This window comes from Podarcis liolepis, assembly GCF_965112155.1.
Source record: "Podarcis liolepis genome assembly, chromosome: 17".
NCBI classification, from domain to species: domain Eukaryota; kingdom Metazoa; phylum Chordata; class Lepidosauria; order Squamata; family Lacertidae; genus Podarcis; species Podarcis liolepis.
Window position 1 is genome coordinate 3,305,091 of NC_139571.1, and position 20,886 is coordinate 3,325,976.

The following is a 20,886-nucleotide window of genomic DNA, read 5'->3' on the forward strand; positions in this document are numbered from 1 at the left end:
GAGGTACCACTGTATTTCAAAGAACAAAAAAGAGGATGCCATGAAGATTCTCATTTTAAATATTCCTACTATACGTAGGCTATAGAAGCTGTGATATATTGCTGAGGGGGGCAGGGGAAGAGAAGGGGAAAGCAAGTTTTCAATCACCAGTCTTGTCTAGGACTCATCCAGCAAGTATAGCCAGAGACATTTTGGCAAATTTAAAAAATGTTACCCCTGAAAAAGAGGATGTGTCCTGGAAAAAGAGGACACACGGCAACCGGGGGGGGGGGCAGAAATGAGTTACCTGCGACACAATTGGTCAGTTAAGTATATTTTTATTTACTTGATTGAGGCAGCAGTTCCCCCCTCCAAACCCCCGGCCACACCACCTGCAACCAGGGGCGGAGGAAGGGGGTGCAGTAGGTATGGGGCTGTCCCGGGTGTCCCCACTGAGGGGGGTGACTATGCCGGGCGGCACTCACCACAGGGCCTGCAAAGTGCCCAAGGCTCTGCGACTGAGTGGGAGGAGGCAGGCAGACTCTGGAGGCCCCACGGTGCGCCCCACACCTATGGGCTGCTCCAATCAAATAAATAAAAATAAAAAAACTTAACTGACCAATTGTGTCGCAGGTGACTCAATTCTGCCACCCCCCCCGGTTGCCGTTTGTCCTCTTTTTCCAGGACACATCCTCTTTTTCAGGGGTAACAATTTTAAAATTTGCCCACATGTCTCTGGCTATACTTTCTGGATGAGTCCTAGACAAGACTGGTGATTGAAGACTTGCTTACCCCTTCTCTTCCCCTGCCCCCCTCAGCAATATATCACGGCTTCTATAGCCTACATATAGTAGGAGTATTTAAAATGAGAATCTTCATAGTGTCCTCTTTTTTGCTCTTCAAAATATGGCAACCCTAATTCCCCCCCCCCCCAAAATAAATAAATCCTGGCTACACCCATGGCAGGTGGTCATAGCGACAGTGCCAATTTGTTGATATAATCAATGAACAATTACCATGTACAGTGGTACCTCGCAAGACAAATTCCTTGCAAGACAAAAGAGTTTTCCGTTTTTTGAGTCGTTCCGCAAGACGAATTTCCCTATGGGCCTGCTTCGCAAGACGAAACGTCTTGCGAGTTCTTGTGAGTTTGTTTCCTTTTTCTTAAAGCCGCTAAGCCGTTAATAGCCGCTAAGCCGCTAATAGCCGTGCTTCGCAAGACGAAAAAACCACAAGACGAAGAGACTCGCGGAACGGATTAATTTTGTCTTGCGAGGCACCACTGTACTTAGAAATTTATCCTTCTTACCCTGCCCATTTATCATCTCATTGCTGTGTTGATTTAAACTCCCAGATACAGTGGTGCCTCGCAAGACGAAATTAATCCGTTCCGCGAGTCTCTTCGTCTAGTGGTTTTTTCGTCTTGCGAAGCAACCCTATTAGCGGATTAGTGCTATTAGCGGTTTAGCGGCTATTAAAGGCTTAGCGGCTATTAAAGGCTTAGCGGATTAGCGGCTAAAAGGCTATTAGCGGCTTAGAAAAAGGGGGGGGGAGCGAAAAAAAATCGGAACACTCGCAAGACGTTTTCGTCTTGCAAAGCAAGCCCATAGGGAAAATCGTCTTGCGAAGCAGCTCAAAAACGGAAAACCCTTTCCCGTCTTGCGAGGCATTTGTTGTTGCGGGGCACCACTGTAGTGCCATGTCCCATACCTGGGAAAAACCAAGATCGTAAAGTGAGGGCCTCCCCCCATTTCCCACCTGACAGCTATTTCCATTCTGGCAGTGGCTGTCAAAAAAGAGACATGGTCAAAGAAGGAATATTGGGGTGTTTTTATCCCCGCCCCCCCACCAAGAACCAAAAAATGTGAGCCACGGATCCCTGTTTATAACTAATTATGATGGAGATTTATTTGTTTGTTTGTTTGTTTGTTTGTTTAGCTAGCTCGCTAGCCAAAATGGTACACAAGTGTTTTTACACCATTTGTTCCCTACTGGGATGGGGATTTGCAAATGCAATAGAGAGACAAGTAACCAGTCATTTTTGTTTCCTCTTCTTGGCAGGCCTGTTCACACAACATGTGCATGGTTGGTCCTTAATGCAGGAGCCGGGAAGCTGTGACCCTCCAGACGTTGGAGGCCAACTCCCATCATCAGCCCCAGGCAGCGGGGATGTGGTTTTGTTCCCACGTTTGTCGCTGGACACTGTAACATGAGAGGATGAATTGCTTGTGTGAATCAGCTGTCTGGGGTTTAAGTTCATATATGAGACCTGCGAAAACAAAGGAAAGACTGTTAATTATGTAAGCAGGGCGTGCATTGTTTTAGAAAATGTTAAAGAGAAAACATTAGACACTTTATAATGAAAATAAAAACCCTCTCCATAATTTCGCTTCTCTGCATTTACCTGTTGAATGTGCAAACAGATTTCATTGAGGGGAAACTATTGCATTTGAGGTGTGGTAAAAGTCCACTCACAGGTGAAACTTATTGCTGGGCGTTTCAGTGATCTGGTGATGAATATTTGTGTGTGTACCAAAAGACGCTGGTGGTTGGTGCTCCTGGTTTCCAGGACGGCGTTCAAGCCTGGTGCACAGCGTAGATTAATAATGCAGAGTTTTTAAGTGAAAGAATAAGAGCTTTACTGAGTTAAAATAAACTTCTTCATAAACAACATGCTTCCAAACAGTTTGACTGAGATTCCATACTGACTCTGCTCACCACTGAGGAGGACAGACTCTGACTGAAATCTTACAGAGAGCAGAGAGAGAAAATGGCTGCTCTTATAAGGAGAATGAGTCACATGCCAGAGTGACTCCACAGTTAGCAGTTAGGCCTGAATAACTTGACTGGGCCCAAATGACTGTGCAGTCCCAGCACTTGCCAGCCTGCTTTGCTGCTTCGGCTCTTGTGTGTCTTGGGCACATGACAAAGCCCCTGCCATGTCCCTGCTTACTTCCAATGCAACCTCTCTCTCTCTCTCTCTCTCTCTCTCTCTCTCTCCCCGCCCCCCCAAGAACCAAATCAAGCAAAGTGCTCCCCTCTGATGCATCACTGGTTTGCGTCTAAGACAAGGTGGATTACATGGATGCTTCCCATCCTAGCACTCCTTGCCACAGGGAACAAAATATTTACTTCTGTCTCTTAATTTTGCATTGTTTGTTTAGGAAGTAACCTAAACATACAAACAAACAGGTCCAACTTAATTTAATAAGACATCTGCAATGCATTTTGGCTGCTGTCAGCTGAGGAACGCTTTCCGAAGTTAGCTAGATTGCTTCTCCCTCTAAATATCTAATTTATATAGGTGGTGTGACTTCAGACGTGACTTCCATGCCATCATAGAGCCAAATGCACTGGGAATGACAAATTATAACTGGACCTTACTGGCTTTGCTTCTCTACAGTTTATTAAACCTCTCCTTGATTAAAATGTGACAGGGCTGCTGAGAGTGTGGAGCAATCAAAGATGCTTTGCGGACAGCCTCCAGCCTATAGGTCAACACCACTTGTGCCATCCCAGTTCTCAAGGAACTATAGGAATCAGGGCTGCTGCAATCTTTCATCAGCCTTGTAGCAGATTAATCAACTAAAGCATTAGTTGAACAATAGCTGGGAGCATGGTTTTAACTGAAGGAGGCAAATTTCAACTGGGCTGAGATGGGAGGGCAGATTATTTATTTTTTGAGGCCATTTTGGCTTTGTTGTGGCCTTTGTGCAAAGAGGTACCGGTACTTTCTGCAAAGAGCCTATCTCTAAAACATACATGGGAACTTGAGCACACATCTTCACCTAGGATCCTAAGCACCTCATTTTGGCACTGGATGTAAACACACACCAGCCACAGGTGGTGCCAGGACAGAGCACTTCCCATGGGGGAGGGGGAGAAGCGCAGGCTGCAATGCCAGAGTGGGAAACTGCTCTGAGTCTGGCACCATGGACCCAAAAGTGGCCAGGCCATTTTTGACAGGTAGCTGAGTCCACCCACTGCCCACCTGTCAATCACCTGTTTCAGCCTGCGTAGATTGGCTTTCTCTGTGTTATGTGAATACCAGCACCAGAGCCATGCCTGATGGGTGGGCACGGGTGATGTTTCAAGGGTCCCTGAGGATGTGTCTCCAGTTTCTATGACACTTGGGGGCTTTTCTAAGTAATGTTTTTCCTCCTAGCCTCCTGAGCTGCTCTTGAGTGTGTCCTGGATCAAGTGGCCATTCCAGGTGCAGTGGGAAAGTATCCCTCACCTCCCCACTCTGAACCCCCCAGTGCAAAGTTACTCGAGAGCAGTGTAGGATGGTTTGCCAAGTTACCTTACTTTCCTCAGTGCCTCAAAGGGACAGTAATACTGAGATTTCAGCAATATGCATATCAAAGAAATGTAGATTAATGTTTTAAAAGGCAGACAACTACCCAACTAAGAAATCTCCAAGGGTTTGATAACTAACAAAAATGGCAACATTGTTAGATAATATCACCATGCTTGTTTGTTTGCTGTAGACCTGCTACCTGGCGTGCCCACCCCACCCCTCAAGAATTAATATCTAACTTCCTCACATAAAGGGCACCCTGACCTGACCTGTTCTCTGCTTTCCCATAGTTCTAGGAGACCTGAAAGGCTTTGCAGATACAGATGTACCTTTGCTCTTGTTTGCCAGATTTTCAGAGGAAATGGTGGTTGGGTTTTTTCTTTTCTTTTCATTTAATGCTTTGTCCCTGGAGGGAGTTTTTGTTCACTGAATATTACCAACATGGCTTTTTGGTAACCTAATTAGCAGTATCTGCATTCAGCTAACTTCCTGCTTCATTGTTTTCAAAAGCACCAGATATCTGCCTAACAATGCAACATTGATTTCTCTTCTTTTCTTCCCCTCCCCATCTTCCTTCTGAACATCAATACAGGATGAAGAGTTATTTAAGATCACACCCAGCATTTTAAATTCTGTAGGGGCCCATCACACAGTATCCAGTATTTCAGGGATGAAAATGAGACACCCTTTTAAGTCCCCCCCCCAAAAACCCCTTCACTGTCTGAGCAGCCCATTGCCAAAGATTGGATACAGCTTTTCATTAAAAAACGTTCAAGACTGCTTGCACTTCCCTCCCGCTTTCTTCCCGCCTAGGGCAGCCTTGTCCTCTGCCTGCCCCTCAGAGCTGACTTGTCCTTTGGTGGCTATGGCCTCCTCGCCTGCTCTCCAGCAGCCACTACAAGCTGCCCAAGGGAGGAGGCCAGCAGGGGTGGAGGGGCCGCAGGATGCTCCCTCACAGCTGTCACTGCCACCACGGCCATTGCTTGGGACAAGCGCCGGCTCAGCCTTCTCCTGGAGCTCAGCAGCGACAACACTGGCAGGGGAAACAGCGACATTCTGGGATCAGATCAGAAGCCAGGATGGCTTTTGTAATTTCGGGACTGTCCCTGGAAAATAGGGACACTTGGATGGAAATCTACTGCATTGGGCTGTTGCTTGTTCTTGGCCAGCCCCTGGCGTCCCTGATAGTATGTTCTTCTTCACTTGTTGGTTGCCTGCCTGTAGCAAGTGGAGTTTGAGGGCTTGTTTATAGGGCGACAAAGAAATAAATGCTTCTAAGGAATGAACGGCTGCCCTGCATGCACAAACAAGCATGGCACAGATGCCTTGCCACAGACAAAACGATAATGCCAACCCAACCTGATGCGCGTGTTTTCCCCTCCACAAGATGTGGAGCCTCATCTTGCATTCAGCTGAGAGACATCAAGCGGCGCGAATCCGCCTGAATGAACTGAGCTGCGGTCACTGCCTGCTTCTGGCCTGGAGACACTCCGTCTCGGCTGTTTGGGGGGCCGGGGGGGGGGAAAGGGTTATCAAGGACACCCAGGTGAACGACCACCGGGCGGAAAACACGTTTTGGTGGCCTTGTTCTGAGAGCTGGAACCTATGCAACATTTCTTGGCCTGAGCACTAAGCAGAATAGTCCGCGTGTTGCACGAGGGAGGGAGGGGAGTCACCAGGATCACCCCGTGGTGATCACTCACCCCCCGCCCGCTGTTCTTAATGTGCAAGAACCCGGATTCCCGCTAGATGGCAGCAGACAGCAGCACAAATGGGCCTAGAAAGGGCGTGGTGAGGCTGAATTCTCAGCCAGGCTGGTGATGGGCGATGGGCGATGGGGGGGGGGGGGCAGTTCATCTGTCCTTCCTACCCGCCTCTTTCATTTCACCCGCGCCCTCCTCTGCGTCTCTCGTCCGTCCTGCCGCTTCCCGAAGCTCGTTTACAAAGAATGAAATAATTCAATCTGCGATCAGCTGAGAGAGAGAGAGAGAGATGGAGAGGGCGAGCAGGAGCTGAGGGAGATTTGCAAATCTAGGGGAGAAGCAAGAGAGACAGAAAAGGGAGGGGGGAAGAAAGAAAGCACCGGTGCAGTGTGGGCAGAATTGGGCGCGGGGGCTCGCGGGGTTATGAGATGCTGCAGCCAACGCTAGTGGCGCCTGGTGCCTCCTGGGGTGGCGTGGCGGGAGGCCAACAGTAGGTGGCGCCAGAGACAATGGCAGGCAGAGCCAACTCGTTCTAGCTTTGCCCCCACTGTCCTGCCTACTGAGTAAAGGTAAAGGGACCCCTGACCATTAGGTCCAGTTGCAGACGACTCTGGGGTTGCGGCGCTCATCTCGCTTTAGTGGCCGAGGGAGCTGGCGTACAGCTTCCGGGTCATGTGGCCAGCATGACTAAGCTGCTTCTGGCGAACCAGAGTAGCGCACAGAAATGCCGTTTACCTTCCCGCCGGAGCGGTACCTATTTATCTACTTGCACTTTGACGTGCTTTCGAACTGCTAAGTTGGCAGGAGCTGGGACTGAGCAACGGGAGCTCACCCCATTGTGGGGATTCGAACCGCTGACCTTCTGATCGGCAAGTCCTAGGCTCTGTGGTTTAACCCACAGCGCCACCCGCGTCCCTACTGAATACCGCAAGGGAAATCTTGAGATGGAGGAGGGGTGTTGGTCCACTGGTGTGGGCTGACCCCACGCATACAAAATGCAAAAACACAGGCGCGGAGTGCAGAGCTGATGGAGGGCCAAGGACTGCTCCCTCCTGCCGCCTCATCCAGCATCTTTCCCTGTTTGCTGCCGCCTTGACTAGCACTGGGGCAGGCTGAGAAAACGTGCTCGTGATTTCCCCAACCCAAGTCCCAGGATATTACATCCATAGGGTTTGGGGCAATAGGGGGCCACTGTGTGCCCCAGTCACCAGGCCTTCCCTTCCCTTCAGTTACTTCTGGAAGGGCAGCAATGAGGAATACCTGAGTGTTGGTGAAGGAGGGGGCAGTCCCTTCTGCCTGCCATCCCATGTGGTTGGGAGAAGCAGAATTCATTTTCACCTAAGGCAGCAGTACAGCTTAGCTGACCCAGCCCTGGAACAGACTCTGTAGCCACATGCAAGGGATGGATTAAGGACTCGCTCCACCAGGCAAGTGGTCCAATTTCAGTTTCCCCACAATCTACATATAGCACTCACTCTGCCCCAGCCCAATGCAAGACCTTGAAGAAAACTATACACTACTACTGAGTGGAAGGTGTTAGGTTGTATTTATTTTTACCAGTGTTCAAATTTATAATATGCTGTTCTACATAATTTTCACAAGGCAGCTCACAGCTCAGGTATGAACAGCCATGCATTTAAATTACAAAGATGATACAGTTTAAATATTTCCTTTTCAATGAGGGGGAAAGAGAGAGAGAGAGAATAACTACATTGTGCCCTGTCTCATCCTATATTCCATTGTTTAGATGGGGTTAAGTGTGGGAATGGTTCCTTTGTGAAAAGGAGGAGGGTTTGCCACTCACCTCCCAAATCCAATATCTCTGGGCACCACATATTTTGATGTGCTGATGCTCAGGGGATGCAGGCCAGGCTTGTACTCCTCCTGCAACTGCTTCGAGGGTTGCCTGCTTCTCTCCTCTTGAGTCAGTGCAGCTGCAGCCAGAGCCGGGAGGCACTGGAAATCTCTGGGACTTTTCTAAGCAATTGGACCTGTCAGGTTGGATTAGTTGCTGACACTGGCCAGGCTGATGCTCCCACAAGGCAGACAGAGAGAGACCCAGCTGGGCAGAGTCACTCCCCATCAGCCGAAGACAGCTTGTCCCAGGATTGGAGTTGGCATGCTGTAAAATACCATGCCAAGCCATAGCTGGAAGACGGCAGTCGCCCTCCTAGGCTGTGGGGGCACGGCGGAGGTTTCCTGGGGTGCGGCAGAGTCGCACAGCAACAGACATGCGTTGTGTCATGTGTCATGTAGCAGAACCTGTGTGAACTGAATGGTGATAGTCCTCATGAGGACAGGTGAGTTTCCAGGGTGATGGAGCCCACATGCCGGATGGGGGTGCTTTTCCCTCTCGGGACTAATTCTGCCATCCCTAGTTATATTTCTAATGATTGGGCTGGACCTGATCAGGAAATGTGGGTGTAAGTCAGATATGCTTCCCAGCACAGATTTCGGGTTTAGAAAAGTGCAAAGTGCTTCCCCCCCCCTTTTTTTTTTTTGGTGGGAACATGCCTCAAACCATTAGAAAATGATACAAAAACAACAAAACACAGTAAAACATGCAGCCTGGTGTGTGTCTGAATAAGCCTGCCCAAACAAATGTTTTCAGCTGACTATTAAAGGCGATACAGTGATGGCACCTGCCTGGTGCCCGTGCTTCCCTTGAGGTCATGGTGTTAACACCAGGCAGTTGGATAAGACTTCTGTGAAACATATGTTTTTACAATATTCTATGCTTACTAAGTTGTTATGTACTGAGTTGAATAGGATCCAAACTGAAGCAGTCTGATTGGTCCTAGAACAATAGGATCCAAATTGCAGCAGTCTGATTAGTCCTAGAACAATAGGATTGAGAATGCAGCAGTCTGATTGGTCCTAGAACAATGCAGCAGTATGATTGGTTGGCAGGAACCACCCAATCCTGCTCCAGATAGAAGTGAATCCACAACCTGATTGGCTTACAGTAGAATTCCGGAATTAGCCAATCATGTGCAGCCCATTGTGTAAATAATGTATATAAAGCAGATACTGTGAGGGGACTTTCATTCATTCCTCCTCACCACTATGAGCTGAATAAAGAGCATGAAATCACTTTGCGACTCTGAGTATATTTCACTGGCGACGAAGGTGGGATCCCGCTGAGCTGACTGCCACACACAGCACCGCAGCACCGCCACCTGCCGCAACGCTGCCTCGCACCGTGGATCCAGGCTTCAGCTCCGGGACACAAGGAACTCAGAATGGCAGCCAACAGCAGCTTCTCACCATTCAACCCAGCATCTGGAGACTGGGAAGCGTATGCCTCCCGTTTCACCTTCCTCCTAGAAGCCAAAGGGGTCACCGACGAAGAAGACGCCAAGAAGAGGGCGATATTCTTCAGCGTCTGCGGAGAGGAGACGTTTGAAATCGCCCGGGCTCTCCTTGCGCCTGAAGACGTCGCTACTGTTCCATACAAAACAATAATGGAACAGCTGAAGGGGCACTTTTCGCCGCAGCCCTCAGTGGTGGCTCGTCGAAATGCCTTCTACGCAAAGCGACAAGCCCCTGGGGAAACCATAACTGGGTTTGTGACCTCTCTCCGCCAAGCCGCCCGGTTCTGCAACTTCTCAGAGCTGGAGAACATGCTTCGTGACCGCCTCGTCGGTGGCCTGAAGGATGAGAAGCTGCAACGACGCCTCTACGCCAAGAAGGACCTAACGTTCCAGGTCGCTCTGGAGGAGGCCCTGGCAACGGAAGCTGCCGAGAGGTCGACGCAAGAGGCACGGCCGAGCCTGCCATCCCAACCGAGGGTCCACCACGAAGACCTCAACGACGACTCAGGATCTGACAGGGAGGAGGTGCACCGAGTACAGCAGCGCACTCAAGCAGCGCACAGACCACAGCTGCCTCGACGAGAAGGAGGAAACTGCGCAAGCTGCGGGGAGAGTCACGAGAGGAGGACCTGCCGTTTCCGCAACGCAGAGTGCAGGCAGTGCAGAAAACTGGGACACATCGCCCGGGTGTGTCGGGCTCGGCCCACCCGACACCAGGCATCAGATGACCAACCCAAGAGCCCCAGGTCCCGGGGCCCAACGCACCAAGGCAACTCGACGGAGCTCACGGACTGCCAGGTATACCAGTTGCCCCACCCCAACGTAGAGAAAATTTATGTAGAGGTACAGATAGAGGGGGCCCCATGCCGCATGGAACTTGACACGGGTTCAACTCTATCCATAATCTCGGCAAGGACCTTAAGGAAACTGTGTCCTACTGGGGGTCCCAAACTCAGGCCAGCCCCATTCACCCTACGGGACTTCCAGAAACGTAAGGTCCCCACAATGGGGGTGGGGACCTTCAGGGTGCAATACCGAGGGCGGACGCGGCAACTGGACTTGCTTGTGGTCAAGGGCCCCTACATTAGCTTACTGGGATTGGCATGGTTTGGACCATTGGGGCTAGCTGTCACTGGGGTGAACCACACTAGCTTACAAGTGGACGTGGATGCCATATGCAAGGAATTTCCAGGGGTTTTCGACGGGAAATTGGGACAGTATACGGGCCCCCCCATTGCGCTACAGCTTGACCCCGCAGTACGACCGGTCAGGCTCAAGGCCCGCCGGGTCCCGTTCGCCTTAAAACCCCGTATAGACGAGGAATTGGACCGACTCGTGGAGCAAGGAGTGCTGGAGCCGGTGCCTAATGCCCCCTGGGAAACCCCAATCGTCACACCCGTCAAGCCTAATGGTTCGGTCCGCATCTGCGCAGACTACAAATGTACCATAAACAAGGCCCTCACGGCCCACGCATACCCAGTGCCAGTGGTCAGCCATGTCCTTGCCACCCTGGCTGGGTCGAAAATTTTTGGCAAGCTGGACTTGGCCCAAGCATATCAACAGCTGCCAGTAGATGAGGCCACAGCAGAGGCACAGACAATTGTGACGCACAGAGGAGCGTTCAGGGTAAAGCGGCTGCAATTCGGGGTCAGCGTGGCACCAGGCATATTCCAGAATCTAATGGACTCTCTCCTTAAAGGGATTCCTGGCGTCACCCCCTTCTTCGATGATGTGTTGATTGCCGGGCCCACACCAGAGGAGTTTGAGGACCGCCTCCGCACAGTTCTGCACCGTTTCCAGACGGCGGGTCTCAAGGTGAAGCGGGAAAAATGTCTACTAGGAGTGCCTCAGGTGGACTTTCTGGGATTTATGGTGGACGCAGAAGGGGTCCACCCGACTGGGGACAAGGTACGGGCCATTTGTGATGCCCCAGCACCCAAGAGCAAGACTGAACTTCAGGCCTTCTTGGGACTATTGAACTTTTACCATTCCTTCCTTCCCCACAAGGCGGCGGTAGCGGAGCCCCTACACAGACTCCTGGACAAGCGGGCCCCTTGGGTGTGGGGCCAGCGCCAGGAGGCCGCATTCCAGGCAGTCAAGGACTTGCTTGTCTCAAACTCTGTCTTGGCACACTTCGACGAGAGGCTGCCGGTGGTGCTAGCATGCGACGCCTCACCCTATGGCATTGGCGCTGTCCTGGGACACCAACTCCCGGATGGAAGAGAGGTACCGGTGGCGTACTTTTCACAGACACTCAACGCAACCGAGCGGAACTATTCGCAAATCGACAAGGAGGGTCTGGCAATCGTGAAGGGAGTAAAAAAATTCCATGATTTCTTGTACGGGCGGCCCTTCACCGTGGTGACTGACCACAAGCCGTTGCTTGGCTTGTTTGCTCCCGAAAAGCAGACCCCCCAAGTGCTGTCTCCTCGCGTCCTCAGGTGGTCAATTTTCCTTGCCAGCTACCAGTATGCACTGATTCACCGACCTGGGAAGGCGATGGGCCATGCGGACGCCCTCAGCAGGCTACCACTACCGGAAACAGGCCCCGACCCAGCACCTGCACAAGAGGTTATGACCCTGGAGCTGCTTCCCGACCGCCCCATTCAGGCACAAGAAGTTGCACACCATTCCAAGAAAGATAGGGTCATCTCCCGGGTCCTGGACTGGGTGTGGAGGGGATGGCCCAGCAGCAGCCCCGGGCCAGAATTCGCTGGCTACACAACCCGCAAACATGAACTGTCGGCCCACAAGGGGTGCCTGTTATGGGGAAGCAGGGTCGTTGTTCCCCAGCCCCTCCGCAAAAGGGTCCTCACAGCCCTACACGAGACACATCCAGGGGTAGTAAGAATGAAGGCCCTGGCCAGGAGTTATGTGTGGTGGCCGGGGATCGATGGAGAGATAGAGGCCTGGGTCAAACACTGCCAGGCCTGCCAAGAATCCCGCCCAGATCCCCCAAGGGCCCCAGTCCAGTCCTGGGAGTCCGCCCGAGCACCATGGTCACGCCTGCATGTGGATTTCGCTGGCCCCTTTCAGGGGAAAACATTCTTCATAGTGGTGGACTCCTACACCAAATGGCTGGAAGTCGCACTGGTACCGTCCACTTCCACGTCCGCAGCCATCCGGGTACTACGCAGGCTGTTTGCAACCCACGGGCTCCCTGACACTCTCGTCTCAGACAACGGGACTGCATTTACGTCAGGAGAATTCCAAACCTTCACAGCACAGAACGCCATCCGCCACATCCGTTCGGCGCCGTTCCACCCTGCCACCAATGGCCAAGCAGAACGCATGGTGCGGACCACCAAGGACACCCTCTGCCGCATGACACAAGGGGACTGGGAGTACCGCCTTGCCACATTCCTTCTAGCACAGCACAGCACCCCCAGCTCAACGACTGGCCGGAGCCCCGCTGAACTACTAATGGGTCGGCGCCTTGCAATCAGATTGGACCGCCTTCACCCTGATAGAGCTCAGGATGAGGTAGTGGTGGGGGAAGGCAGGAACCCCCGGACCTTCGAGGCCCAGGACCCAGTGTACGCAAAGAATTTTGGGGCAGGCCCAGCATGGGTACCCGCCACAGTCACCAGGGTCACTGGCCCAGTGTCGTACGAGGTGCTAACGGATGGGGGGCAATGCTGGCGCCGCCACTGCGACCAGATACGGCGACGATTCCGGGGAGAAACCCAGGAGGAGGACAGGTCAGAGGAGTCCCAAGGGAACAGCGGGGCAGTGAGGCCCATAGAGCAGGAGGGGCCAGCAGGAGAGGCAGAATCAGTAAATACAGAGAGGACCCGTGAGGCCGGAAGGACACCGGAACCAGAACCACGACTGAGCGAGCCGGTTGCACCAGACCAAACAGCCCCATCACAGCCAGTATCCTTGGAACACGAGCCAGAACCTGGAGCCCGGACCAGGGAACACCACAGGCCGCAACGCACACGTAGGCCGCCAGCATACCTTGAGGACTATGAATGCGACCTCCCGGGCAGGACTGGAACTTAGAGGGGAGGGGTGTTATGTACTGAGTTGAATAGGATCCAAACTGAAGCAGTCTGATTGGTCCTAGAACAATAGGATCCAAATTGCAGCAGTCTGATTAGTCCTAGAACAATAGGATTGAGAATGCAGCAGTCTGATTGGTCCTAGAACAATGCAGCAGTATGATTGGTTGGCAGGAACCACCCAATCCTGCTCCAGATAGAAGTGAATCCACAACCTGATTGGCTTACAGTAGAATTCCGGAATTAGCCAATCATGTGCAGCCCATTGTGTAAATAATGTATATAAAGCAGATACTGTGAGGGGACTTTCATTCATTCCTCCTCACCACTATGAGCTGAATAAAGAGCATGAAATCACTTTGCGACTCTGAGTATATTTCACTAAGTTTTGAGAGAAAGCATTGGATTGGATTGGTTCGACAGTGGAATTTGCTGCCAAGGAGTGTGGTGGAGTCTCCTTCTTTGGAGGTCTTTAAGCAGAGGCTTGACAACCATATGTCAGGAGTGCTCTGATGGTGTTTCCTGCTTGGCAGGGGGTTGGACTCGATGGCCCTTGTGGTCTCTTCCAACTCTATGATTCTATGATTCTATGATTCTATGATTCTATGATTCTATGATTCTATGGATAAACATGACTGTGCGGAAAAAGGTAAAATTTTCAGAGGAAAGTGTTCTTTTTGAATTACGTACCTACTGTATGGAATTTGACAACTGGACAATGTAAATGGATTCTCCGTGCCCTTGCTATGGCCAAAGGACTGATATGGATGCACTGGAAAGATAAATCTAAGGCCCCCTTCAGCCAATGGATTGCCATTGTGACAACACTTGCAAGTTATGAATGGATTGCTTATGTGTATGGACAATATTTGGAACGCATTTATAAAAAATATAGTAGGTTATAAATATCAATATATGTATTTGGATAATAACAACATTTATATACCTGTACTGGCACCTAATATTCTAGGGGGGGGGGAAGCACTGCCTATGTGTTAGACAAGCATATATGGAATTGTAGTTGTTTGCATTTATAGTGATATAATATACATTTCCTCCTCCCCCCCTTTATGCACTTTTTATTTTTATTTAATTTTGTTCAATTGGAATAAAAAGCAAATTTTAAAAAACCAGGCAATTGATAGGTGAGCAACTCTACCCACTTGTCAAAGTGGTCCATGTGGTGGAGGATCTGGCCCACTGGCCAGATCAGCCCCTCCCTGACTCATAGCAGGATATTCAATGGCCACTTATCTCTGCTTTTCATTCCGCTTTTATGATAGCGAATAGTGCCCATTTACTCCTTCTCTGAGATAACGCGGCATGACCCATCGGCCTGTGCAGGCTATGATGTACTGCTGTATGTCAACGGAACAATCTAGCCGTTTTCCACTGAAACCACTTCACACAGGCTTTCCAGTGTGGTTGTCATGCTATGTTCACCACCTGAGAAGGTTGGCTGGCTGTGCATGATTATTTTTGTCAGTACATGCACACTTAAAGGCCTTCGCTTCAAATGTCTCTTCAGACACATTTTCACTCAGTACTTCCATGCAACACACTCTTTGCTCAAAAGAACACTAATGGTACCTGGCAAGGTTGCTGTATGGAATATGGTGGTGGCATACCTGCAGCGGTAGAGGAAGCTGCTCGGGTGGCGTGCCCAGGGGCGGGGCGAGCCTCCCATAGGGGCGGGGCGAGGGCGGGGCCTCCGAAGTCTGCCTGCCTCCTCCCACTCAGTTGCCCTACAGTTGGGGGGAGCCAGTGATTGGCCCATTTGGGCAGGAGAGACACGGGGCTCAGGCTTGCTGCAGGCCCCGCGGTCAGTGCTGCCCAGCATTTTGTCACCCCCCTCAGTGGTGACACCCGGGGCAGACTGCACCCACCACACCCCCTTCCTCCGCCCCTGCATACCTGAACACACAGGAAGAGCACTTTAGACATGCTATGAAGTACCTACATGCAGTGGTGTTGTGTCCATTATTGGTGCCTGGGATGCACATGTGTGTGTGCACCAGACAGGCAGGGAGTGAATGAAAGCTGCTGTGCCAGCCAAACCCTCACTGCTGCCAGGCTCACGGGGCTGTGCTGTTTCGCCTGGCCAGCTGCCGTTGCCCTTGGTGGCTGGGGGCATGGTGGCAAGGCCAGGCTCCAGGGCCAAGAGACCCCTGGTGACGGGCAGGGATTCCTGCATGGGAGGGCCTGGCTCACCCCCTGCAAAACCAGGTACCTGGAGCTATGGCTCCCCTGGCCCTCCCCACTCCACCTCTGCTTCCATTGTGACAGAATGATGGAGGGTGTTTAAGCTTCTCAGTCTTGGGAATCTCTCTCTCTCTCTCTCTTTGTGTTTTAATTTAGAGAACTAGACCACATGCAGCAAATTTATGGTAATAATGAAGGCTGCTGCACAAGCAGTGTAGACATGACAGTAGCAGCAACAGGCAAAGTAGAAGTAGTCATTTTATCAGTACCAATAGGATCCAACCCACCTTGGTCACTAAAGAAATGCTGCCATCTTGTGGGAGGCTTCAGAGATTTGGTGCACCTGCAGTACAGCAATAGCTTCCTCAGTCTTAGAGTGGAGGGATTCAGATGACTCCGGCATCAGCAGCAACTCAGAGTTCTCTATCTCCAGCAGCATACCTGAGATCTTCCCAGCCATGGAGTGAATCAGAGGGTAGAGACATTCACCAAGCCTTTGCTTCTGCTCATGAGGAGGGGCTGCAGCCAACATGGGCGTTATCAGGGGCTCCTGTCCAGGGACACGGACAGCTGCTTCTACAACCAGATGCATTGGTAGAGGTGCCATGATGGTGCCCAGGGGCTGGACATTCCTCACAGCTGAAGTGTACTTGTACTGGGGAACACCAGGAGAGAGGGCTGTTGAGGAAGATGCCCGAGTGCTGATAGTCTGGCTTCCTATGTTGGCCACTCTCTGGGCATTGGGAGATACCCTGGGAGCTTGAGTGGAAGCTTGTCTAATGGTGCTCCCTCCCCCCCCCATTGTTTCATTCAGAGGCTTGCAAGTCGAGGTGCAGATTCACAACTCACTGGAATGTGTTTGTTGGAAGAGCAAATCCTGTGGTATACAAAGCAGCATATAGGAAGAAGATAACCTCGGCCAATGCATTCCCCTAAATGACCATTTAGAAACAGTGCTGATTTTTTTATGGGCGTGAAGATGGAAGTGTCTGGGCTGAGGTGGGCAGTTCAGCAGGATGCCTCTTATGCCAATACATTTCAGTGGGATTTATTGGGCATTGGGAAGGGCACTTCTTTTCTGTATGGCCATTTGGAGATGGTCCTTGAAAACACTTTGAAAGCAACAAACCACCTTTGGTTTAATCATCATTTCCTCTAATAGCAAACTTAGCTGCTTGAGTGCCAGTAGCATTGCAGCCAAAATTGGACCTCTGGGAAACAAGAGGAAGGTATTGCCATGCTTAGATGAACCCCAAGGCTTGCAGAACAGCAAAGCATTAAAAAACACTCCCTGTATGGGACCCTTTCAACATCCCCAAAAAGTGCTGGCTGGACCCTGAACAGGTGTAAGGATACACTGTAGTTCATAGGAATCATTAGGCACGCCATTGTATTCCCACTGGCCTTTGGATAGTGTTCTCGAAGCTACCAGCATGAGTTTGACCAAACTGCGGGAGGCAGTGGAAGACAGGAGTGCCTGGCGTGCTCTGGTCCAGGGGGTCACGAAGAGTCGGACATGACTAAACGACTAAACAACAACAACAATGTGTGAGGCTATAAAATGCCTGCAGCAGGGATGGGAAACCTCTGGGCCCCCAAACATTCATGGGAGTCTCAACAACCATCAGCCTCATCCAGCATGGCCAGTGATGAGGGCTGGAAGCCAACAAAATCTTGAGGATCACAGATTCCCCATCCCTGCTTTATTAGTGCAGTTAGAAGTCATATAATAAATGGAAAACAACAACAATATTAATGATAATCATAATAGAATGGATTTGGTCACACAGAGCATATAGCTGTCTATTGTTTTACATGGCTGCAAAGAGATCTCGTTAGACAATTTTTCAGCAACCTGGTGCTTTCCAGACAGTCTGTGAGTGCTAACTGGGACTGGTGGAAGCTGTAATTGAAAATGTCTGGAAGTGGAAGGCACCAGGGCTGCTGAAGGAGAAGCATGGACGGCTGCTGCTAGTGCTGGTGTTGTTCATTGCTCCATGCAGATTTAAAGTGAAGAGGTAATTAATAAATATGGTGAAGGTTACACACACACACACACACACACACACACACACACACACACTATAGCTTTCAAGCTATTCTTTCCCTCAAAGAATTAAGCCTGGTTCCTCTCGACCCATATCTCAGCTCAGCACACTAGAGGCAAAACCACCCCAAGGAACAGCAGGCAGCATCTGCCATGGGCCTCAGAATTGCCTTGTTTTACGCTTTTCACCTGCCTTTTTTACTAGGTTAGACTGTTTGGACGTTTACATCATACTTATTCCCTCAAAGACTTACGGGCTCTGTAGTTTTCCCACTCATAGAGATACAGTTCCCAGCAACTCTTAATAAACTGCAGTGCCCAGGAGTCTTTGAGGGAAAGAATCTGCTTTGAATCTGCTCTAAAGGTGCAGCGTGTGCTCAGCTAAAGAAATAAGGGTAGTGGGGAGGAATTGGGCCCACAGATTTGCTTATCCCTCCTTCAACAAAGAAAAAAAGTGGTTGGGGAGGGAAGGCCTCCCTTATATTGCTCAGATTTGGTGGGGGATCCAGTCCTGAGGGGGTCTCATCTATCCCTGCCTCAAGTTCAGGGCTGCTGGTAAAGTCCAGAGAGGGGAGGTTTCTTGTTGGTTTGTGCAGCCGCAGGGAGGGCCACTTAGCCAGACTTCATTTTGTTCCCACTGCTTTCCCCTGGCAAAAACTGCTCTTTAGCACTCAATTGGAGCAAACAGCAATTCGGGATTTTTTTTTGCGGGATTGCCATTTGTTCCGATCTATTGCTAAAGAATGGGCTTTCCCTTGGAAATACGGTACCTCTGGGTCCTGTGCTTTCTAGGCACAGCACACGCAGAAGTGTGGACAAGCCCTCAGGCTTCAAAGAGATGTGTACACCTGAAACCCAGAGGCTGGAACAAATGCTTGCTTCCTGCTCTGCTGCCTCCTTGCTGTTGGAAGAGGAAGATGCCAGCAAGACATTGTGATGCCTGAGGCAAAGGAAAAGGAAAAGGAGAACACTTTGAAAAGGGCTTCTGAAGACTGACAGCAAGTGGCTTGCCAGGTGCTCTCCTGCCCAGCATTTTGCAGAAGGCTTTGCAGGCCCCATGGATCAGGTGGCTGGCAGGGCCTGCAAATCCCTTTTTTGGCTGAGCCAAGGCTTTTGCCCCACATCTGATGACATGGGCGTAGCCTGGGGGGAGGAGCTGCCCACCCTAAATCAAAATAAAAATCAATACAAAAGTGAGGTTCTGCTCCCCCTAACAAAAGCCTGCCCCTCCCCTAACAAAAATCCTGGCTATGCCCATGTCTGATGACATTTATAATTGTTGATGATGATTTAATTTATACCCCACCTTTCCTCCCAAAGAGCCCAGGGTGACAAACACATCCATAACAAAACTTTTTTATTATGATTTAAACACTCTAAAAACAGTTAAAATAGACTAAAACAAGCTACAGTTCAAACAGTCAAACTTTCCCTCATCCAGGGTTGCCAGGAAGCAGCCATCAAATGCCTGGGTACATAGGAATGTTTTCAGATTCTTCCTGAAAGTCAATAGGCAGGGACACCAGGCGTAGGCCTCAGTCAAAATGGACTTGTAGGGCAAAATGGGGCCTAATTTTGCTGTAAACAGAAGTTAACAGGACTGCCATTCAACTTCTGCACTAGCAAAGGGGCAGTGTCTTCCAACACAACTGGTGACCACAGGCTCACTAATGAGGCACATCACTGCCTGATTTCTGCCCACTAAGCTAGACTGCTGCCACGCAGCCCTGTCTTCTAACGCCTTGGCACTGTTCTCCACCTTCCCCCCGAGGTAGCTTCCTCACCCTGCCTTCTGGTAGGGCTGGCTTCACATGCTCAACAAGATGGATATGTTCCAGCAAGGCTCTTCTTACATGCCCACCTCTTCTCTAGATATAATCCTACTAATGCCTGCACTGTATACCTGCAATTCACAACTTATTTCCTGGCCCTGATTCTGTGAGCACCCCGCTTCCTGGTCCTTTTCTTAAGGCTGTCCTCTGAGCACATATGATGGCAGAGACTCCAGATCCCACCTCTGATTACAGCAGCCATTTTCCAAATGCTGCCCCTGTGCCTTCCATGCAGGTGTTTAGCAAGTGAAGCTGTTGCTCCTATTTTGCCTCCTTGTCTGGGAAAGCTGCACTGGCTCAATGCCTGTGGGCTAGCAAAATGCCTCCCCTTTGGGCTGCCATTGGGCACAGGCACAAGGGCAGAGGGCAGAAAGTGGGCAAATGTGCCTCTGTGCACTTGGCCAAAGTGAAGCCATTGACCTGCTGGGAACGGAAGTCCCCCATCCCAGCACCCCTCCCTCATCCCCAGAGCTATCAAGCTGGCCAAACAGATTGTGAGTGCATTAGCCTGCGGCTGGCTGGCTAAGTGGCTCTGAGCAGTGGGCTTGCCATTGCTTAGACACACTTTGCCAGGCAGTGCCTGGGGAGGATGGATGAATTATTCAGACGGCATCCTTCCCGCTCCCCCCCTCCCAGCACCACTTCTGCTCTGGGTCTGAGATACTCCCCATATTTTGAGATCCTCTAACCTCCCTCAGGGCATCCCTGGGCACATGTCCAGCCTCTTAGGGAAGGAGAAGTGGTTGGGTGTGTCAGAGTGTGCGTATGGGTGGGGTGAACGGGGGGATGGGGAGCGTTGGGGTGGGCAGAGGGGGGTGAGGTGGCTCCTTCTCTGTCCCCTTGCCTTTCACAAGCCAGTGACTCTAGAGCGGTGAAATCAGTCGTGAATGTGCAAAATCACACCCACTCTCAGCGTGTGGTGGGGACAGAAGAGAATTAATGCCTGTAGCTGTCAAGGATGCAGGGCCAGGAAGGTGGCGGGTGGTGAAGACAAGGGTGTGTGGTCTGGAGGAAAAGATGGCAACAGATGGCAACAGAGAAAAGGCCACCAGAAGAGGTAGGCAAAGGGGTCTCCGAAGAAGGGGGCACCTTTTTATACAGCTCCTATTTCTATGGCTGCTTCTCATAGGGAAATGTATCATACTCTGCAACATTTCTTCAATGAAAATAGGGACATTCTATTCCATAATAGGGACGCAGGTGGCACTGTGGGTTAAACCACAGAGCCAAGGACTTGCCGATCAGAAGGTCGGTGGTTCAAATCCCCGTGACGGGGTGAGCGCCCGTTGCTCGGTCCCTGCTCCTGCCAACCTAGCAGTTTGAAAGCACATCAAGTGCAAGTAGATAAATAGGTACTGCTTCGGCAGGAAGGTAAACGGCGTTCCCGTGCGCTGCTCTGGTTCGCCAGAAGGGGCTTAGTCCTGCTGGCCACATGACCCGGAAGCTGTACGCCGGCTCCCTCGGCCAATAAAGCGAGATGAGCACCGCAACCACAGAGTTGGCCA

At 50.8% G+C, this 20,886-nt stretch overlaps 1 long non-coding RNA gene across 1 annotated transcript; it reads right to left on the reverse strand.

The window, feature by feature from the left end:
* Nucleotides 1-1,861: 1,861 nt before the first annotated feature.
* LOC310696838 lies at nucleotides 1,862-2,973 on the reverse strand. Its single transcript, XR_014520758.1, has 2 exons — nucleotides 2,384-2,973; nucleotides 1,862-2,248 (listed from the first exon to the last, which is right to left on the reverse strand). It is a non-coding gene; the product is annotated as an uncharacterized lncRNA (long non-coding RNA).
* Between the last annotated feature and the right edge of the window lie 17,913 nt (nucleotides 2,974-20,886).